Source organism: Octopus bimaculoides, chromosome 30 (genome assembly GCF_046866305.1).
Source record: "Octopus bimaculoides isolate indiv1 chromosome 30, ASM4686630v1, whole genome shotgun sequence".
Lineage (NCBI taxonomy): Eukaryota > Metazoa > Mollusca > Cephalopoda > Octopoda > Octopodidae > Octopus > Octopus bimaculoides.
In genome coordinates this window covers 4,688,726-4,712,940 of record NC_142957.1, presented here as the reverse complement: position 1 = coordinate 4,712,940, position 24,215 = coordinate 4,688,726, and the positions used below count along the sequence as shown (strand labels likewise).

Below are 24,215 nucleotides of genomic sequence, written 5' to 3'. Positions count from 1 at the left end.
TCAGAGGTAGATTAAACTATGCGTAACCTTTGAAATCCCTTGGATTTTCTGACCGATATACAAGTAAGGGCTTTAATTTCATATTACCAGCGGAATTTCCTCCCCCAAAAAAGTGTCAAACGATAGTTGAAAGCTTTGAATCCTGGTATTGATTTTTCTTCTCGAGAAATAAAAGTTCTAGCTTCCAAAAAAGTGAATTTTCCTCAACATTATCAGCACGGAATTTTGTCAGTCAACAGGTCGCGGTCTCAAAGCGATGAAAATATTTTGGCAAATTAAATTTAAATGTTGAAGTGAATCTAACGGTTTTTTTTATGTGTTCTTAAATGGCTTATAGTGGAGGCGCAATGGCCCAGTGGGTTAGGGCAGTGGACTCGCGGTCATAAGATCGCGGTTTCGATTCCCAGACCGGGCGTTGTGAGTGTTTATTAAGCGAAAACACCTAAAGCTCCACGAGGCTTCGGCAGGGGATGGTGGCGAGCCCTGCTGTACTCTTCCACCACAACTTTCTCTCTCTTGCTTCCTGTTTCTGTTGTACCTGTAATTCAAAGGGGCCAGCCTTGTCACGCTGAATATCCCCGAGAACTACGTTAAGGGTACACGTGTCCGTGGAGTGCTCAGCCACTTGCACGTTAATTTCACGAGCAGGCTGTTCCGTTGATCGGATCAACTGGAACCCTCGACGTCGTAAGCGACGGAGTGCCAACAACAAGAAAGACAACAACCGAGACAAGTAGAGAAGTTTAAGTTTTTCAGTGTCATATTCACAAGTGATGGGAAGCAGGAGGCTGGATTGGTTGCTAGGACTGCAGATGCTGACACAGACATGCGCCAGGTCCAGCATTCAATCATCAGAAGAGAAGAGGTTGGTTAAAAAAAGTCAGACTTATTGTCTTCAGTTTGGTTTTCATGCCTATCCTTACCTATGGTTATGAATGTTGGATAGGCGCAGGCGTGGTTGTGTTGTAAGAAACTTGCATCGTAACCGCATGGTTCCCGGTTCAGTCCTACTGCGTGGCACCTTGGGTAAATGTTTTTTAACTATAGCCCCGGACCGGCCAAAGCCTTGTGAGTGGATTTGGTAGACGGAAACCGAAAGAAGGCCGTTGTATATATGTACATAAATATGGCTGTGTGTGTCTTTACGTCTGTGTTTGTCCCCCCAACATCGCTTGACAACCGATGCTGGTGTGTTTACGTCCCCGTAACTTAGCGTTCAGCAAAAGAGATCGATAGAATAAGTACTAGGCTTACATAGAATAAGTCCTGGGGTCGATTTTCTCGACTAAAGGCGGTGCTCCAGCATGGCCGCAGTCAAATGACTGAAACAAGTAAAAGAGTAAACGAGTAAAAGAGTAGAGGTGACAATATGTATCCCTGCCGAAGTCTTACACCCACTTTGAAAGATTTCGACCCAAACACAAATATCTGGGCATTCCTGTAGAGACTTCACGGCAACTAGAAGTTGCTCATTAATCCCACACTCCTGCAAAACCATCCACCGTATGTCTCATGCGATTATATGCCATCCCGAGGTCTAAGTGCACACTTCTTGGCAATATTTTTCACGATTTCCTGAAGATCTGCTATAAAGCGAATATCTCGGTCGGTTCTTTAGTAATCTTGAGTTCCGCAATTTCTGCACATCTTTTTTACAGATAGTTAGCAGAGACTTTAACGAGGAGGCTCAACAAGAATATTCCTCTCTCATTAGTACACTTTCTCTAGTTTCCTGATTTTTTTTTTTTTTAATTGGGATTATCATCCCGGATAGCCATTGCTTTGGATGTCTCTCCAGAGATCCAAACCACCTGGCATACACGAATCACCCAGAGAATAGCTTCTCTATTTAAGGCTGTTACCATCTCTCAAGCCAAATTCTGTTCATTCCAGCAGCCTTACCACATTTTAGTACTTTAATCGCTTCTGTGATCTTACCATATGTGAAATTAGCCTCCACCCCTGGAAGCACTTCGTGTTTACCAGCAGATCTTTATCGTGACTGGATTTAGCAGATTAGTAAATGCTCTTCTCAGTTGAGAAAAACCCCAGCAGGTGTGGAAGAAGGATTCTTTGACGATGTCGCTGGATTATGCACTGAAATACTTTATTGACCAATTTAAAGTCAGAAACCGGCTTAACCTCAAAGTACACTCAAAGACGGTAAAAACTTAAGAGGTTTTTACCGTTTCTACTGCAGTTTTTCGCCTCACTGCACTGCCGGCAAATGATGAGACTTGTTTCCAAGTCAAGCTTTTTAAACTGCCTTCATTGTTCGGATGGTATTTTTAACTTTCAAGCTAAAACAGCGCGTTCTTTTATCATCTGGTGCTGCACTGAGCCGCTTTCCCCCACAGCATTATACAGTCGAAGAAGAAATTGCATTACTAAATCTCCACTCCGTTTTGGTATCCTCAATTTGTTACTCCGGAAAATCCCAGAATTTGGATGCAATAGTGCCTGGAGCAATCTTGGGGTATCCGTTGTCCATACTGAATATTTTTCTTCTGGCTTTAGTATATAGACGTGACTGTGTGGTAAGAAGCTTGCTTCCCATTCACATGGTTCCGAGTTCACTCCCACTGCGTGACAACTTAGGCAAGTGTCTTCTACTATAGCCTCGAGCCGATCAAAGCCTTAAGTGGATTTGGTAGGCGGAAACTGAAAAAAGCCCGTCATTATATATCAGCATGACCGCAGCCACTTGGCTGAAACACATAAATAAATAAATAAATAAATATATATATATATATATATATATATATATATATATATATATATATATATATATATATATATATATATATATATATATATATATATATATATATATATATATATATATATATATATATATATATATATATATATATATGGGAGAATATACAAATAATAACAACAGACGAGGACAGGTGGTGTAAATAACAAAAGTATATATTAGTATGACGCTCGGGAATACGGAAAGTCTTTGACGTTTCGAGCTACGCTCTTCAACAGAAAGAATACGGAGACAAGGAGAAGACGGTAGGTGAAGGAAAGTAAGGTAAAAAAGGATGATAAAGGAGGTTTACAAAAGTGGAAAAGTTCAAAAGTTTTTTAGACGTCGTGGTATATTGAAGCGATTTCCAATCAGAAGATGGGTCCAGTGTAATCCGTGGGTAGGAGAGGTGCAGCCGGAGGGTATAAAGTTCAGAATCAAACAGTCCAGATCCAGAAGGAAAGAAGGTAGAATCCAAAAGTTGGTATATATATATATATATATATATATATATATATATATATATATATATATATATATATAAACATAATTAAGGGATCAGCAACAGTTGCTTCACCACATACCGAAGTTCAGAAATAGCAGCTAAAGTGCTAAAATTCCAACAGATAGCAATACTTGTAACTCACAAAGGCAAAACAAGAAGTAAAAATAACGAAACTAACCAGTCTTAGTTAATCATAGACGCGTTTCTGGATCAGAACAGTTTTCACTGTTCATTTCCTCATCAGTATGATATTCTAGTTTGCAAATTTGAAGATGCTGGCAGTTGTGCATGCACGACCAAGCGACATCGTGCATCAGCACAATATGAACAACCCCTCCGAACTTACATAGGGCTTGGTAAAAATTATTAATTTATTAATAAATTAATAATCCTTTACTCTTTTATTTGTAATATATATATATATATATATATATATATATATATATATATATGGATGAATGCGTGTGTATGTCTGTTTGAGTTACCCACCATCACCGCTTGACAATCGGTGTTGGTGTGTTTACGTCCCTGTAACTTAGCGGCTCGGCCAAAGAGACCTATGGAATAAGTACTAGCCTTTAAAAAAAGAAGTCCTGGGGTCGATTCGTTTGACTAAAAATCCTTTAAAGCGGTGCTCCAGTATGGCCGCAGTCAAATGACTTAAGCATGAATATACATAAATATATATACACACACACACACACACACACACACACACACAGGAACGTACGTGTACTTGTGTACACTATTGATAATATGCATCCGTGGTGCCGTGTTGTGCTTCTTTTTTTTTTTTTTTTGGTCTGCATCTTTTCACTCCATCTCTCAACCGACCGAATTAGTCAAAAAAAAAAAAAAAAAAAAGTGAAGATTTGTGACGACATACTGGAAGTACTTCCTTTAGCGCTCCACTTTCCTTTACCTTCGTTAATAATGGGACTGAACTATTGTCTGGAGATGATGGCGGAAAAGATTAGCAGCAGCGGATGTAGTTTCTTCATCGGATAAGAATACGTACTTCTCGCAATTCTATCTATCTATCTATCTATCTATCTACATACACACGCACACGCACGAGCGCGCGTGTGTATATTGATATAGATGAATAAATATATATATATACACACACATATTATTCTTATTAATTGGATATCTATATATATATAGTAGTCCAATTAATTAAATAAAATTCTGTGTTATGTATACATACATATTCATACATACACATGTACACATACATACACACGCATGTTCTTTTATATATGTGTATGTGTGTGCGTGTGTACTTGCATTTATATATATTCTTTTACTCTTTTACTTGTTTCAGTCATTTTTGACTGCGGCCATGCTGGAGCACCGCCTTTAGTCGAGAAAATCGATCCCAGGACTTATTCTTTGTAAGCCTAGTACTAATTCTATCAGTCTTTTTTTGCCGAACCGCTAAGTTACGGGGACGTAAACACACCAGCATCGGTTGTCAAGCGATGTTGGGGGGGGGGGGGCAAACACATACACACAAACACATACACACATACACACACACATATATATATATATATATATATACATATATACGACGGGCTTCTTTCAGTTTCCGTCTACCAAATCCACTCACAAGGCTTTGGTCGGCCCGAGGCTATAGTAGAAGACACTTGCCCAAGGTGCCACGCAGTGGTACTGAACCCGGTACCATGTGGTTGGTAAGCAAGCTACTTACCACACAGCCACTCCTGCACACACACACACACACACACACACACACAGACACATATATATATATATATATATATATATATATATATATATATATGTATGTATATATATATATATATATATATATATATATATATATATATATATATATATATATATATATATATATATACATATATATATATACACACACACACACACACACACACATATGTAGTCGCATTTATGCTGCTATTATGCCAAAAGTGTCGTAAGTCCAAAAAGTTTGCTTTTTCAGATTTCAGAAAACGCAAAAATAATTTCACCGTTCCATAGCAAAACCTTTGTACATATTCTGACATTTTTGAAATCTTGGCATCTGAAGCATTTGGAGATACGATAGTTTGACCAAAAGAACCGACTACTGCAAGTAAAAATACATATTAAAAAAAAACGCATTTGGCCAAATTTGGACATACAACAGTTTAACATAATAGCAACGACATGCATATAAATTAATATAAACATCCATGCGCAATGTGTTACCATAAAGAAAACTATAATTGTCACTAAATGCGACTGAAGACATCAAGATACTTACACTGCTAGAAATAAGAGCTAAAATGCTCTAATGCTGTAATACTACAGCATTTGAGCATTTTAGCTCTTATTTCTAACAGCACAGAGTCGCACTTACTGACAATTATATTTTTCCAAAATATACAGAGTTGGCCAAAAGTCACCTGCCAGTAAATAAAAAACCCCATCTAATTCCAAGATTAAAGCAAAAAAAATATTTTATATGTGACTTCGTTAATAAATTGATAAATATTGAAGAAAAAGAACGGTGATTTTCTCACAGCATTCAATTATTAAACATTCATAATTGAAATGAATAAATAAAATTGAATATTAAGTATTTATGGGATTTTGATTTACTGTCGGGTGATTTTTGGCCATCCTTGTATATAAATTTCGTTTTTTTTTATTTGGTTTGCAAGATTCTTTATGTGAATTTGTGTGTTGAAGCATATTTTATTGTGTCTGAGGAGAGTCATTCTCTTTTAGTGCCTTATTAATTAACACACTCACCGGCTCAATTTCCACTCATTTATTTATTTTATACATATATATATATATATATATATATATATATATATATATATATATATATATATATATATAAAGTCAAAATAAGCAACAAGGATATCCAAAGTTAATGCAGTACGATCGTTTCGTGCGACTCCATTTAATTAAGCAATGTGAACATTACATCAAATATAAAATGCAGAGCAATCCTCAGCTGCACAAAGATATAGAAATTTACTGAAATTACATTTCAACTGAAGGACATATTTTTATAACTACATTTAAAATCTCCAGGTAGAAAGGAAGAATACAAAAAACCATTTTGACTTAGCCAGACCATACAGGCTAGTCGCATGAGTCGCATGAAACGATCGTATTGCATTAACTTTGGATATCCTTGTTGCTTATTTTGACTTTAATCACCTTATTTTGAAACTGTATGGATAATACCATACTTAATTCTGATGCCTAAACTTAAGTACCATATTCACCTGAATCTAAATTATATATATATATATATATATATATATATATATATATATATATATATACATATATATATACATATATATATATGTATGTATATATGTATGTATGTATGTATGAATGTATGTATGTATATAGATAGATAGATACATGCATAGGTACATACATACATGTACATACATGTGCATACATGTGTGTGTTTGTGGCGCGTATATATAAATACTCGTATATATACATACATATATATATATATATATATATATATATATATATATATATATATATATATATATATATAAGCAAACTTCTTAAGTACAGAGTCACGTCTGCATTGGAAAAGGTAAACAAATATTACAATTATATATAGTACGAAACTAACTTCTTAACTACACAGTTATCTCTGCACGGAAATCGGCAGCCATTGCATCACTCAGCCACTCGGAGGCGAAAAGATAAGACTTGTATCAACTTTCTACTTAACAATTGGGCCGATGAAGACCATCTGTAGTCGTTTCCACGGATACTACAGTTTCACTTACCAACTCCACTTGACTTCATTACTGTTCCTGTCCGTTGTGCCGTTGTTCTAATTGTGACTTGTGATAAGGGCGACTTAGGGAAGAGTAATGAGCTTGCTCTCATATAAGTTTGATGTATGAGAATAAAAATTGTAATTTGTACACCGAGATTGGAATCAAGCGGATATATTCGTATGTATGCATGTATGTGCGTGTGTGCAAATGCATGGACCTATGTACGTACTTATATGTGTGAATATGTATGTACATATGTGCATACGTAGGTATGTAGGTACGCACACATACATATATGTATATATATATATATATATATATATATATATATATATATATATATATATATACATATCTATATTACATGTATTATATATATATATATATATATATATATATATATATTACACAAATTATATTATAGTGCTTACACACACACGTGTGTGTACACATGTATACACACACACACATACACATACACACAAGCGATGGTTTGGCAGATTATTGGCGAATCACCCAAAATACTTGCCAATATTCATTGGAACTCATCGTGTTCTGAGTTCAAATCCCGCTGATGTCGTCTTTACGTTTTATCGTTCCTAAGGGGTGGGGGGGGGGGGGAGAAAATAAGTCCCAGTCCAATTCGGTGGATTGATGGATAACTTGCTTCAGATCTCTACGTTATGAGTTCAAATCCTGCCACCACACCCTTGCCGAGTTTTATCCGTCCTAACCTTAGTTGTCTGGGGTTTTGGAGAGAAGATAGACTTGCTTCATGGATGGATCGATTGTTTTCCATAAGAAAACGACCGCCCCTTTCTGTGTTCTGGAGAAGAACATTCTGGGTGTAGGTACACAGTTCAATCTGTCTGACGGATGTTTCACAAAACGTGTATGTATGTACAGTGGCATAGCTATTAGGAGTTGGGCATGGAGAGCGACCTTCCCACCCCCGTGCACATTTTTCAAAATTGGCCCCTCTACAACACTTGTTTTTGATTCTTTAGTTCACTCACGCGATAAAAGTCGAATCTCATTTTCTTTATTAACCTCCCGTGTTTTTGAACCGTCAGTTCAATCTCCAGGGATGTGTTGGTGGCCGCTGACATCTGACGAACCAAAAGAAACCCTGGCGTCAAAACCTCTCCACACAGGACGATCCCGTCGAGTTTCATCTTTTTCACGTCACACCTCTATCAGTAATTGGAAGTTTCATATATCTCTTTTACGCTTTTACTTGTTTCAGTCATTTGACTGCAGCCATGCTGGAGCACCGCCTTTAGTCGAATCAAATCGACCCCAGGACTTATTCTTTGTAAGCCTGGTACTTATTCTATCGGTCTCTTTTGCCGAACCGCTAAGTTACGGGGACGTAAACACACCAGCATCGGTTGTCAAGCGATGTTGGGGGGGGGGGGGACGAACACAGACACACAAACATATACACACACACATATATGTATATATATACATATATATACGACGGGCTTCTTTTCAGTTTCCGTCTACCAAATCCACTCACAAGGCTTTGGTCGGCCTGAGGCTATAGTAGAAGACGCTTGCCCAAGGTGCCACGCAGTGGGACTGAACCCGGAACCATGTTGTTGGTAAGCAAGCTACTTACCACACAGCCACTCCTACGCCTATATAATGACATTGTTACTGAAACAGGAAATTAATGAATGTAGAATACAAATTACTTATAACTAATGAAATATTAAGTGCAATATAAGAGAAATAAGTTAAGAATTGTTTTGTATGGGCCACGGCGCCTTTTTTTATGTACTCGATCTCTGTTTAGACGCTGACTACGCTACTGTATATGTATGTACGTGTATGTGTGTACGTACGTATGTGTGTATGTATGCATGTATGTACGTATGTGGGTGTATTTAGTATATATGTATGTGGGGATGTATGTGGATGCATGTGCGTATGTATGGATGGATGTATGTGTTTGTATGTCTGTCTGTCTGTATGAATGTCTGTTTCTGTGCATGCATGTATGTGTGTCCGAATACCTCGCAAGATGTAGAAATGATTAATAAGAATTTACATAGTTCTATATTTAAGAGATGAGATTATGTACATTATTTACATTATTTACATTTGACGGATATTTGTCCTCATCTTGTTTGTTGTTAACCCGTTTCGGCTGATATACCCTCCAGCCTTCATCAGGTGTCTTGGGGAATTTCGAACCTGGGTTCTCATTCCTATGGTATTTTTCGATGTTATTATTATTATTATTATTATTATTATTATTATTATTATTATTATTATTATTATTATTATTATTCAGATCACTGCCTGGAATCGAACTCGGTAGGTTATACAAAGGCGAAACCTTTCCGCCCTCTCAAAATATGGGTAGAGGAACATCGCAAAACTGTGACACGGGGAGATATTGATAAATCGCGTATAGCTGATCATGTATGGTAAAATGGAGACTACCTCCCCCTATGTGATGAAGTTAAAATAATAGACAGAGAACACTACTAGAAAAAACGAAAACTAAAAGAAGAAGCACATATGCTAGGACACAACAACCTCCTAAGCAGACCGAGTGCAGATATGAACAGCATATGGGAACCGGTATTAAGGAAGGATAGGAAAATATTAGATTTATATGTCCTAAAATTCACTCCATTATTGCCCACGGGCATATGGTGTAGTGGTTAAGAGCGCGGATCTGAATAATAATAATAATAATAATAATATTTTATTCGTTGAACAATATTTCGACAGTACGTCTGTTTTTGTCTTTAAACTTGACAAAGACAGACGTACTGTCGAAATATTGTTCAACGAATAAAACATTTATACAATCGAATCGCGCTCTTCGTTTTGACTATTTACCCTCGTGAAGAGTTACGTCATTCTTTTTAAAATATAATAATAATAATAATAATAATAATAATAACAACAACAACAACAACAACATTGAAAAATACCTTAAGGATGAGAACCCAGGTTCGAAATTTCCCCAAGACACCTGATGAAGGCTGGAGAGTATATCAGCCGAAACGTTGTGTTAACAGCAAACAAGATGACAAATATCCGTCATATGTAAATAATGTAAAGAATTTACATATCTTCAATTGTGTGAGCAACTAAGTCGCAACCATCCGCATAGAGGATCATCATGTGTGTATAAGAATATGTTCGTGTATATGTTCCAAACTTATGGCCAAGTAATAATATATTGCAAATTAAATATAACTTTAGGCATTTTACTCTTTTACTCTTTTACTTGTTTCAGTCATTTTGACTGCGGCCATGCTGGAGCACCGCCTTTTTCAGTCGAGCAAATCGACCCCAGGACTTATTCTTTGGAAGCCTAGTACTTATTCTATCGGTCTCTTTTGCCGAACCGCTACGTTACGGGAACGTAAACACACATACATACATATATATATATACATATATACGACGGGCTTCTTTCAGTTTCTGTCTACCAAATCCACTCACAAGGCATTAGTCGGCCCGAGGCTATAGTAGAAGACACTTGCCCAAGGTGCCACGCAGTGGGACTGAACCCGGAACCATGTGGTTGGTAAGCAAGCTACTTACCACACAGCCACAATTCTGATTTTCAAACTTATGTTCCAAACTTTTGCCCACGACTGTATAATATTCGGTCTTTTAAACTTTCTGTAAATCGATATCCTTCGAGTTTGTAGGTCCCTTCTTTTCTTTTTTCGTAATACCTTCCGCTGCTGCTCCTCGAGATTTGTTTCGGAGAAAATAGTTTAAAAACAGAAAACAGATGCGAAGTTATTTATGTCATCAAGGTAGATATCAAATATATTACATCTACACACAAGTGTAACTAGGAAGACTCCCCGTCAGACGAAGTTAATTTAAAAAGATGACATATTTAAAAAGTATGTTAACGAAAACAAAAATAGAAATAGAACTATTCAAAAACAAAAAGAGAAATACAAACAACGCGAATAAAATCATTAGAACTATAAATATAACAAACATAAATCACAAAGATTACGTCAAACACAGGTAAAAGAAACAAAATACATAAAAGGCGACAAAATATGTAAAACATAGAGAAATAACAAAACCAGACGGGAAAACAAGAAAAACATGGCTGGTTTTAGAAAACACCATCCCAGAAAGATTATATTCCACGAATGTAGGGAGGGTTAAGGGATCGTTTGATACATCTAGGAAAGTTATTATGAAATATTTAATGTGGGTGTACAAAAATATCTAGTGTAGGGGTAGGTATGGCGGTTGTGTTGTAAAACGTAGAGAGAATTGACAAAATTAGGCGGGAAAACAAGAAAAAACATGGCTGCCTTTAGAAAACGCCATTCCGCTAAAAGAACATATGACTCAGAAAGATTATATTTTCCAGCAATAGAGGGAGGGGGTTAAGGAATCGTTTTATACGTCAAGGAAAATTATGTTAAATGCAGGTCTACAAAAATATCTAGTGTGAGGGTAGGCAGAGCGGTTGTAAAACTTTGAAAATTAACAAGGAAAAACATGGCTACTTTTTGAAAATGCCATCCCTCCAAAAGAACATCTGACACAGAAAGATTATAATTTCGAGGAATACGGGGAAGGGGGTAATGGATAGGAAAATTATTATGAAATGTTTAATGCAGGTCTACAAAAATATCTAGTGAAGGGGCAGATACAACGGTTGTGTTGTAAAACGTTCAGAGAATTAACAAGAGTAGGCGGGGAAAAAGAAAAAGAAAACATGGCTACTTATCACCCACACCATCATCCACACACATGCACACGCACACGTCAAGGTCACCAGCCTTCTTCCACACGCACATACATGCGCTCTTATACACACGCACGCGCACCTTCGTTTTGGGGTCACCACTACTTTATTAGCTCCCCTTCTTCCTAGATCTCTAGTGTGACCCCTCTGTCCTGCATTCGCCCTGATAGATCGCTAGCCACTACACATTTTTTATTTTCTCTCCCTGTTTCTTTCTGTGTTCCTTTCTGTGGTAGCGCGTAGGCTCGAAACGTTAAAGACTTCTTCAATTCCGGAGCGTTAAACTAATACATCTGTTTGTTGTCTACACCACTTGTCTTCGTCTTTTGATTTCTCCCTTTGTGAATTTTCCCTTTATATATATATATATATATATATATATATATATATATATATATATATATATATATATATATATGCACGACCAACCTCTTTTAGTTTCCGTCTACCAAATCCACTAGCAAAGCTTTGGTTGACCAAAAGCTATATTAGAAGATACTTGCCCAAGGTACCACGCATGAGGACTGAACCCGGAACCTTGTGGTTGAGAAGCAAGCTTCTTACCACAGCCACGTCTGCGCTTATGAACATATATACATACATGCTAATCTGCATGTGTACATACATACATACATACATACATACACACATACATACATATTCTCACACATGCATACATACATACATACACACATACTTATACACATACATACATACATACATACATACATACATACATACACACATACATATACACGTACATACCTACATACTCTCACACATACATACATACATACACACACACTCTCACACATGCATACATATATATGTGTGCGTTTTATATTTTTTGAACGAATAAGATACGCCAGACGAAGGCGGGTGTGTAGGGTACAACTAAGACTCAATTCCGAGTGGGATTCTATATTTTTGCTCCATCAAATTCCTTCCAACATCATACCCGGCACCATCACTTTCTGGAATTATTTTTGGGTCGTCGTCGTTGTGGTGGTGGTGGTGGTGGTGGTGGTGGTGGTGGTGGTGATGGTGGTGGTGGTGGTGGTGGTAGTGGTAGTTGTGGTTAACACTAAACTTGATTTAATTTTATCTTAAATCTACGTTATAATTTCGCTAAGTCGTATATATATTGCTATTGCGTAGAACTTTCTAAATTATTGCTGTTGTTGTTACTGTAGTTGCCGTTACCACCACCAACACCACCACCACCACAGCAACAACAACAATGCGATGCCGACGAGCCGCTGTGTGGTAACATCCATTGCTAGAAATGGAAGTTAAATTTCGCTTACAAGACACCCTATTGTGTTGAAAACGGGGAGACATAGACGGTGCGTTTGTAGATAAGCAATGGCTGACAGCAGGACAGAGTTGTCGTGGTTGGAGCGCTTTCGATCATAGGTCTGCTGAGTCACGGGTTGGTCTGGGGCTAAAGAACGATAAATGGACAGACAGTTGGACAGAGAAACAAGCAGATGGACAAGTAGACTGACTGACAAACAGGCAGGCAGGTAGGTGGGTGGGTTTGGATGAATGGATAGATAGATAAATAGATAGATAGATAGATAGATAAATAGATAGATAGATAAATAGATAGATAGATAGATAGATAGATAGATATGTTTCTTTATTAGCCACACAGGGCTCAACATAGAGGGGACAAAATACAAATGTAGAGTTTATCTTTTCGATGGGGACGAAAATAAAGTAAAAATTAAAATGGGGATAACGATGAAAAGGCATCGAGAAAACGTTTGGGGTATGTAAAAAAAAAATTTTTTTAAAAAAATGAAAATATTACAAAAATTTCCAAATAAATGGGGAGGTTATCCGTGGAAAGAAAAACCGACGGAAAAGACCACGGTAACCTCGGTCCTTAGTGTCACAATTTGTTAAATAAAATTTCTTTTATTTATGCAAGAAACGTAAGTAACTCTCTGTTTACAAAATTTTAAAACGTTTTATAGAATCATGGTCAAAGTGGCTTCGTCATTTATACGTGCCATTCTTGCTACATGTATCCATCTTTTTTCGAAACATTTGCTAGACAACACTTGCCTCTCTACTCTCACCTTCCTTTTCAAGTGATACTTGAAAAAGTTGATGAGAGATTGACCAGAGAGGAAAGTATTTGTCTCTAATCCTTTCAGACGCGTCCACAAGATGCATTCTTTCGCCATAGCCACAAGTACGATAAATACAGCTCTTCCTTCCCGTTTAAAGGAAGGAGGCGTGACGATATTGACGATAGACTCAGTTGATAAACCGACTCGTCCCACACGTAACAGCAGTCGTTCGACATAAGCCCACAGCTCCGAAATGGTTGGACACTGCACGAGTGCGTGCAGAACGGTTTCGTCGCTCTGACCGCATCTCGGGCAGGTCGGCCCCGCATTTCACGAGCCGTGTCTATAGAGCTTATCCCGAACGGGTAGCGCTTCTCGGTAGCACTGCCAGGCTAGGGATTTCTGGAAGTTGTCCATAGGTCCCGGCCCGAAAGTCGTCCTGAACAGGCGGGTCAGGTATTCCTCGTCGACGCCCAGGTTCGTCCCGAGATCGTCGTCGTACCTACCCTCCACTAATCCCCTATAGAATGACTTCGTTGTGATGCAGCCGCTCAAGGTCGACCCGGGACGGCAAAGTTGTTGCAGAGCAACGCGACACTCACGGTGCCATTCGCCATTCCTCGGCCTCTTTTTGATCCACGACTGCAGCTCGGTCATGGAGACGAGCTGCGGGAAAGCGCGCCGCACAAACGGCGACCACACCTGCTCACCGTCGTCTACGTAGAGCCGGAGATGTCGCAGTCTCAGCGCATGTCTGCGCATCATCAACCACGGCATGCCCAGCCCTCCTTTCAGCGGGTGTTGGCAACAAACGGATCGCCTCACCATCGGAACGCTTCCTTTCCACAAAAAGCGGAAGAGGATGCGCTCCATTTCGGTGATGGCACGATCGGGACAAGGCACGACGGTCAGGCGGTATTCGATGACGGACGCGATGTACGCGTTCGCCACCTCCGCCCTACCTTTTAGGAACAGCTTCCTCTCGGACCATTGCCGGCAGAGAGTGGCCACCCTACTCGTTATCTCGTCCCAGTTCTTCTCCATTTGCAGGTCCGGACCGAACCAAACTGCGAGCAACTTGACCGGACCGTCCGTCCAGCGTCCCACTACTGAGGCGCTGCCGGACGGTATGGGCTTGCTTCTCCAGGTGCCGAGCAGCAAACCCACCGACTTATCCCGGTTGATTTTCGCTCCCGTCACCGCTTCGTAGTCTTTCAGCGTCTCGCCGACAAGCTCGATGTGCTCGTGGCTAGACACTATGACGGTGACGTCGTCCGCGTATGCCGACACGCTCGTCCCGCATCCCAACTCTCGCGGGATGCCCCTCAGCGTCGCCAGCTTCCGCAGTAGTGGCTCGAGAGTCAATACGTACAGAAGCGACGAGAGGAGGCATCCCTGGCGGACCGAACGTGCAATGTGGAAAGGTCTTGATAGGTGCCCATTGACGCGAACTACCGAACGGATGCCTTTGTACAAAGCAGCCATCCAGCCATGGAAAACGGGTCCGAAGCCGGCCGCTGTGAGGACAGCCTCTAAGTATTGATGGTCTACTCTATCGAAAACTTTGGATCGATCTAAATTGATTAGGGCCCCACCCATGCCAGGTTCCTTAACTACCCGCTCTATGATGTAGCGCATCAGATGGAGGTTGTCATGGATGCTTCGGCCCGGCACGGCGCACGTTTGCGCCTTGCCGACCAGTTTCTCGATGACAAGCGCCAACCGCTTGGCTAACACCTTGGCCAAAATTTTCAGGTCTGCATTGAGCAGAGTGATGGGCCTAAAGTTATCTATGATATTCCCCTTGTTTGGATCTTTCTTTAGCAGCGTTACGGGTCCTCGGCTCACAAAACCAGGAATGCTCCCGTTCTGTTGCCAGTTGCAGTACACCGCCGCCAAGACGTCTCCAAACAAGTCTGGCATACAGTTGTAAAGCTCGTAGGGCAGACCATCCAAACCCGGAGATTTGTCCCTCGAGCATCCCGCCATCGCGTCCCTCACTTCCGCCGCCGTGACGGCACCTTCGCAGCACTCCGCCTCTCTTGCTGAGAGTCGTGGCAGGCTGTGCAGGTAGGCACTGAAGTCCACCCTGCGTTCTCGCTCGCCACTCGTCCCGAACAGTCGGGTAAAATGCCGCTGAAAGGCCTCGCACATCTTGCTCGGCTCGAGCAATTCGCGCCCCTGTTCATCTACCAGAGACCGGATGGTGGCTCTGTTGCCTCGCTGCGCCTCCGCCACCCGGGCCTCTCGCGCGGCTCCAACACCTTCGTTCCTTAGAGCACGCATCCTTGCCCTGACAGCACATCCTTCGTGTTTGCCGTTGAAATGTTGATCGAGAGCCAATTTCGCCGCCAAAACGTCGGATGCGATGCCGCTTCTTAATGCCTCGTCTAACTTATTCATTAGCTCTCCCTCTACTCTGTTTCTATCTACGGCTAGTGCCTTGCTATATCTAGTTGCTTCTGCTTTTACTGCTCTCTTGAGGGCAAACCACCATTTGTTGTTGATGATAGCTCCCGTCAAGGCCCTCTTTACTAACGTGCTAATCCGGTCTCTGAAAACTTGTCTCGACGGGAAAGACGCGTTTAGTTTCCAGTAACTGGGACCCTGCCTATGAAGAGAGCAAAGGTTGAGTTGAACTGTTGCTGTTGCTGCTGTTGTTGTTGTTGTTGTTGTTGTCGTTGTTGTTGTTGTTGGTGGTGGTGGTGATGATGGCGTCAGCAGAAATGGTGTTGACGTCAGATACTTTGGAGACATCGTCTGTGTTCTGTTTTGTAACTTTGGTTACAGTTTTGTTTTTGTTGTTGTTGGTGGTGGTGGCGGTGTTAACTTTCAAGTTAACACTTGTATCTGTGTGTGTGAATTCTTTTTTCTTTTTCTCCATTCTCTCGTTTAACTGTGAGGAAGGAAGACTGGGAAATTCTTTTTCGAACGAAACACTGCAAAATTCAGCGTTCGTTTGACGAAATTTTTCATGGCTAGAAGACGCCATCGTCTCAAAATAAAAATGGCTAGAAAGCCGAAATTGATTTTTAAAACATGGAAATGTGCCACACAGGGCGGGTTTCCGTTGCAAAAAACTTGCACCAGAGAGTCTATAAGTTGTTATACAACTTTCTATATAAAATAAACTTTACAAACAAACTTTTTAAAACATAAAAAAGGCAAAACTTACGGAGCCGACACGTCTACCGTCTGTCCATAGAGATAGATAGATAGATAGATAGATAGATAGATAGATAGATAGATAGATAGGATGGTAGAATCGATAGATAGGTTAGTAGGTAGGTTGGTAGAATAGATAGATAGATAGATAGATAGATAGATAGATAGATAGATAGATAGATAGATAGATCGATAGATAACTAGTTAGGAGGACAGTCAGACAGACAGACTGATAGATAGATAGATAGATAGATAGATAGATAGATAGATAGATAGATAGATAGATAGATAGATAGACAGGAATTTGGGTTTCGAGGTGACAGAAGTAACCAGAAGCTAATTTGTGTAAAAGTTTTCGCGCAAATTCCCAAAAGGCTAAAGAGATGGCGGGGGAGCAGGAAGAGATGGTGGTTGGGAGTACGTAAAGAAACAAAAAATGAGAGAGAGAGAGAGAGAGAGAGATTGTGCGTGTGTGACAGAGAGAGAGAGGGAGAAAAGAGACTGAAAGAGGGGAGGGAGATACACAGTAGGAGAGGAGAGAAAAGATGGGGTAAACATTCATATCGCCACGGGGTCGTGTTGCAACATGGAAACGGGTGAAGATCAGAGGAATGGGTAAATATTTTGGATCACGTGAGGTACACGCATACGGACACACACAGGCATACACACACACACACACACACACACACACACACAGACATACACACACTCATACACGTATATTAACATACACTTACATGAACACGCGCATACATTTTATACACATACACGCATTGTATACACATACATATACACACTCACTCGTGCGTGTGTGTACGCGCGCGCGTGTGTTTACAGACACACACACACACACACACACACACACAGAGTCATACAGCCATACAAAAAATAAACACAGACTCACACAAATATACACATGTACATACACAGAATGCACATACGCGCACACACACAATTACATCCATATATACATCTCCCTCTCTCTACGTATATATATATATATATATATATATATATATATATATATGTATATACACACATATATACTTAACCATACACGCTCATAAACACACCCATATACAAACCCAAACGCACACAATTATCCCACACATACATACACATATACACAAACAGCTACCACACACAAACCCACTCCAATGTATGCACACAACTGCGCCACACACACAACTACCCTCGCATGCACATACACACTCATACACAACCGCCTCCACACGCATATACACACACACACACACACATACAACTACACACATACAACTACACACACACAACTACCCCAACACACACACATACGCACATACACTCACGCACACACAACTACTCCATAAACGCGAACACACACAACTACACACACACACACACACAACTACCCCTGCACGCACATACACACACACACACACAATTACACATGCACACACAACTACACACACACACACACACACACACACACACACACACACACGCACAGCTACCCTACACACGCACAAACATACACAAACTACCGGCACACATGCACATACACACACACACACGCGGCTACGTCTCCACCCACTGATCCCCACACCCCCTACACACACGCACACACACATCCATTACACTAGTTTAAAAGGTCAAAATATTTCAGACAAAAAAAATAAAGCAAAAAAACCCTATTACAACAATAACAAAAAACTCCATCTCCTGAAAGGTCAAACAAACCAGCCAAAGTTTCAGACCATCCATGTTATTCTTTTATTCTGTTATTCTTTTATTCTTTTATTCTTTTTTACTTATTTCAGCCAATAGACTGCAGCGGTGCTGGAGCACCACGTTGAAGGGTTTTTTTTTTCTCTTTTTAGCTGAACAAATCAATCCCAGGACTTCTTTTTTTTTAAGCCTCGTACTTATTCTATCGTTGAGGCGCAATGGCCCAGTGGTTAGGGCAGCAGACTCGCGGTCGTAGGATCGCGGTTCCGATTCCCAGACCGGGCGTTGTGAGTGTTTATTGAGCGAAAACACCTAAAGCTCCACGAGGCTCCGGCAGGGGATGGTGGCGAACCCTGCTGTACTCTTCCATCACAACTTTCTCTCACTCTTACTTCCTGTTTCTGTTGTGCCTGTAATTCAAAGGGTCAGCCTTGTCACACTTTGTGTCACGCTGAATATCCCTGAGAACTACGTTAAGGGTACACGTGTCTGTGGAGTGCTCAGCCACTTGCACGTTAATTTCACAGGGGATTGTGGTGAACCCTGCTGTACTCTTCCATCACAACTTTCTCTCACTCTTACTTCCTGTTTCTGTTGTGCCTGTAATTCAAAGGGGATAAAAAAAAAATATCCGATTATCATATACAGCCGACAGATAAAAGAAAATAAAGTCGAATATCGTATACACCTGTCAGATAAAAAGAAAATGCAGATTATCCGATAAATCCGTTAGATTAAAAAATGCCGATTATCCTAAATATATGTCAGATAAAAATATGTTGTTTATATTATATACACCTGAGATAAAAAAAAATCTGATAATCCTATACACCCGTTAGATACAAATAAAGCCGATTATCCTATGCTCCGGTCAGATAAAAAATAAAAACCGATATCATATATACCCGTCAGAAAAAAAGCCGATTGTTCTATACATCCATCAGATAAAAAAAAATAGCAATTTATCTTACACCCGTCATATAAAACACATGCTGATTATCCGATAGAAACGACAGATAAAAAAAAACAACCGTTTATCCTAAACACCCGTGAGATTAAAGTAAAACCGATTATTCTACATACCCGTAAGATTTTTTTTTAAATGCACGTCAGTTCAATAAAAGCGGATTCTCCTTTACACCCATTCGACAAAGATGAACACAATAATCGTATGTACCCGTCAAATAGGAAAAATGCCGATTATCCTATACACGCACCAGATAAAAATAAATCCAATTATCCTAAACACGCAGAATACAAAATTAAAGCCGATGATCCTATCCACGCATGAGATTACAACAGCCAGTTATCTTACAGATCGATCATATAATAATAGTAATAATAAAATAAGCTGAATATCTTATACACCCGTCCGATAACAAAATGTCCATTCTCGTCAGATAAAACAAATACCGAATATCCTATACAGCCGGCAGATAAGAATTATGCCGATTAACCTATACATCCGTCAAATGAAAATAAAGTGAATTATCTTAAACCCCTGTGAGATTAAAAAAATGCCGATTATACTATACAAAGATTAAGAAAAAGAAAGCGATTATCCTATGCACACGTCAGATAATTAAAAAAGAATCGATTTTTTCCTATGTACCCGTGAGATTAAAAATAAATAAAATACTACTTAAGGCGGCGGATTGGCATAATCGTTATCACGCCGGGTGAATTGCTTAGCGGCAGTTTGTCTGTCTGCACATTCTGAGTTCCTATTCTGCCGAGGTCGGTAAAATAAGTACCGGTTGAGCATTGAGGCTATTGTAATCGACTTGCCCTTTCCCCTTAAAATGCTGGCCCTGTGCCAAAAGTTGAATCCAAATTTGCTTAACATGTCTGAAGGTGGCAGAATCGTTAGCACGCTGTGCAAGATGCCTAGCAGCATATCGTCCGTCTGCACGTTCTGAGCTCAAATTCCGTCGAGGACGACTTTGCCTTTTATCCTTTTGGAGTCAATAAAATAAGTACCAGTCAAGTACTAGAGTCGATGTGATCGACTTACCCCGCCTTGTGCCTATTTGTGAAAGGATTATTATTATTATTATTATTATTATTATCATTATTACAGCCGCAAGAGAGGTAAGCCCTGTTCATTGTGCAACAACATGAGTGAAGTGAATACCATCAAAAATCATAATAGAAATGTTATGATTTATACAGAAGGGGGAACCAGTAAAGATTCCCATTTAGTGTACGCTGCAGAATGCACGAAACACAACTTGATTTATGTTGGTTGTACAACGGAACAATTAAACAAAAGGTTTAATGGGCACAGATTCGGTGTCAGGCTCAAGAACAGTAGTTCAACAGAACTTGCTGAACATTTCGTTTCAAGCGGCTGCAATTTTGAAGAAGATTTGAAAGTGCACATTCTCAAAAAATATTCTGAATCTACCCCACTTTCACTTCTCAGAATGTATGAGGAGAAATATGTTTGCGGGTTATTGACATCACGCCCTGGAGGAATGAATAAGATGACAGGAGAATATCATCAAATTTATACAAAACTGTTTGATTGAATATTCTTCTTTCTCTCTTTTTTCTTTTCTTTTTCTGTCATCTTCTTTTTTCTATTTTTTTCTTTCTTTCTGCTTGTTAAAAAACTGACAAAAACTGATGATGTCATTCCCTGAACGTATGGACGCTGTCGAAATATTGTTCAACGAATAAAACATCTATACAATCGAATCGCACTCTTCGTCTTGACTATTATTATTATTATTATTATTATTATTATTATTATTATTATTATTATTATTATTATTATTATTATTATTATTGTTATTATTATTATTATTATTATTATTATTATTATTATTATTATTATTATTATTATTATTATTATTATTATTATTATTATTATTATTATTATCATCATCATTTTATAAGATTGAGGTAACTCCTCCAGAAGGTATACAGAAGTAAAAAAAAAAAAAAAGAAGAGTGCCATTGTTATGAAGTGAACGATATTTCGGCATCTAGCATAACTTCCACAGGTTCAAAAAATAAACTTGTCAATCTACTTCATTTTTGGTAATATCTTTATTTATTTATTTATTTATTTATTTATCTATTTATTTTTGCTTCTGTATACTGGAGGAGTACCTCAATCCTATAAAATATTACCAAAAATGAAGTAGATTGACAAGGTTATTTTTTGAACCTATGGAAGGTATGTTAGATGCCGAAATATCGTTCACTTGATAACAATGGTACTTTTCTTTCTTTTTTTTTTTTTGCTTCTGTATTATTATTATTATTATTATTATTATTATTATTATTATTATTGTTGTTGTTGTTGTTGTTGTTGTTCAGTAGTTTTATTTTTATAGCGTGCTTTCACTTCACTACCGAGCGCAGCTCTGTGCGCCTTGGGTATGTGCTGTGGTTTGCTGTGATGCTCTTATGGTTACTGTATTGAAAGTGTTTTGCGTAGGATGTGTGCAGTGCCCAGTAGTGCAATTTTCTGTATGTTATATATATTTGTAAGTCCTGGTGTTTTTGTTATGTATTTGTCTGAATATTTTTTTTATTATACCTAAGGCACCTACTATGATAGGAATTGTTTCTGTTTTTAGATTCCACATTCGAGTTACCTCTATTTCCAGGTCTTTGTATTTTGAAAGTTTCTCCATTTCTTTTAGGGAAACGTTGTCATTATTATTATTATTATTATTATTATTATTATTATTATTATTATTATTATTATTGAGGCGATCTTGTTGAATGGTTAGTTCGTTGGACATGTACCAGTTGAACACTAACACTCTACTCAAAAACTTGTGCCAACATTAGAATGTGATTATTGGTCCAAGCAGTTAGGCGGCGAGCAAGCAGAATCGGCTGTGCATCGGACAAAATGCTGAGTCATATTTCTTGCACTCCCTTACAGTTCAACTTCAAATTCCATTGAGGTCAACTTTGCTTTTCTTTCTTTCGGAGATCGGTAAAACCAGTTAAACGCTGGTGTCAATGTAATCGTTTAACCCTCTCTCACTAAATTTTCTGGCCTTGATCCAAAAATTTGAAATTATTATTTTTGTAATATTTGTAACGGCATGACGCCCAAAGGTTCACGCGTAAATTTGTTTACTTGTGTATATATTTAGAAATACAAATTGTTAAATTTTAGTAACATACCGTGTTAATGAGCTGTTCAAAACCCCAAGTGGTTGGTTGCTTTCTTTGTTTCTTTCTCTCTTGGGGCTCAAATTTGACGAGGAAATTTTCAATTTTTGTTTTGAAAAACATTTTTTAACAAGCATGGCGTAGGCTTCCTTCCACAGACATCAAACTAAAAATAGAGAGGAGCTCGGGAGTAACTCTAAAAACTGAAGCAGTACGTACCAAGGTTCCTTTCTTTCTCTCCGTGTATTTGTTTATTTGTTTGTTTCTTTCTTTCTTTCTCATTCTGCTCATGGAAGGGGAAGAGGAGCTTCTAGCGATGAAACTTCAAAGTCCAAAACTTGCATCTCTGCAGCTGCGCGAACGATATTAACAACAGCTACTACATTAGTTTCAAATTTCGGCACAAGGCCAGCAGTTTCAGGGGGAGGATTAAGTCGATTATATCGACCCCAGTGTTCAACAGGTTCTTTATTTTGTTGACCCCGAAAGCTGAAAGGCAAAATCAAACACATAAGGACGGACGAAATGCCACCGGGCAAAACGCTTGCGGCATTTCGTCCGGCGTCCTAATGATCCTGCGCAGCTCGCCGCTTTAACGACAATTACTACATTCTTTTCTACTCTAAGCACAAGGCCCGAAATTTTGGGGGAGGGGGCCAGTCGATTACATTGACCCCAATGCGTAACTGGTACTTAATTTATCGACCCTGAAAGGATGAAAGCCAAACACGACCTCGGCGGAATTTGAACTTAGAACGTAAAGACAGACGAAATACCGCTAAGCATTTCGCCCGGCGTGCTAACGTTTCTTATTTCTTTACTGCCTACAAGGGGCTACACACAGAGGGGACAAACAAGGAGAGACAAAGGGATTAAGTTGATTATATCGACCCCAGTGTGTAATTAGTACTTAATTTATAGACCGCGAAAGGATAAAAGGCAAAGTCGACCTCGGCGGAATTTGAACTCAGAACGTAACGACAGACGAAATACTGCTAAGCATTTCGCCCAGTGTGCTAACGATTCTGCCAGCTTGCAGCCTTACAGGAAATAATGATGGTTTCAAATTTTGGCACAAGGCCGGCAATTTTGGGAGCGGGGAATTAGGTCGATTACATCAACTCCATTGCTCAGCTGCTGCTTATTTGATCGACCCCGAAAGGATGGAATGCAAAATCGGCTTCGGTGGAATTTGAACCCACAGCTTACTAACGATTCTGCCAGCTTACCACCGTGAAACAGCTATTAATAGTGATGTTATATAACAAGGCGGCGAGCTGGCAGAATCGTTAGCAGACCG

The 24,215-nt window shown here is 39.2% G+C and overlaps 1 long non-coding RNA gene across 1 annotated transcript in view; it reads right to left on the bottom strand.

The window, feature by feature from the left end:
• LOC149130159 (uncharacterized) overlaps window positions 1-23,466 on the bottom strand; it is a 36,177-nt gene extending 12,711 nt beyond the window's left edge. The window contains exon 1 of the long non-coding RNA XR_016239222.1: window positions 22,928-23,466. This is a non-coding gene — a long non-coding RNA (uncharacterized LOC149130159). The remainder of the gene's footprint in view (window positions 1-22,927) is intronic.
• Between the last annotated feature and the right edge of the window lie 749 nt (window positions 23,467-24,215).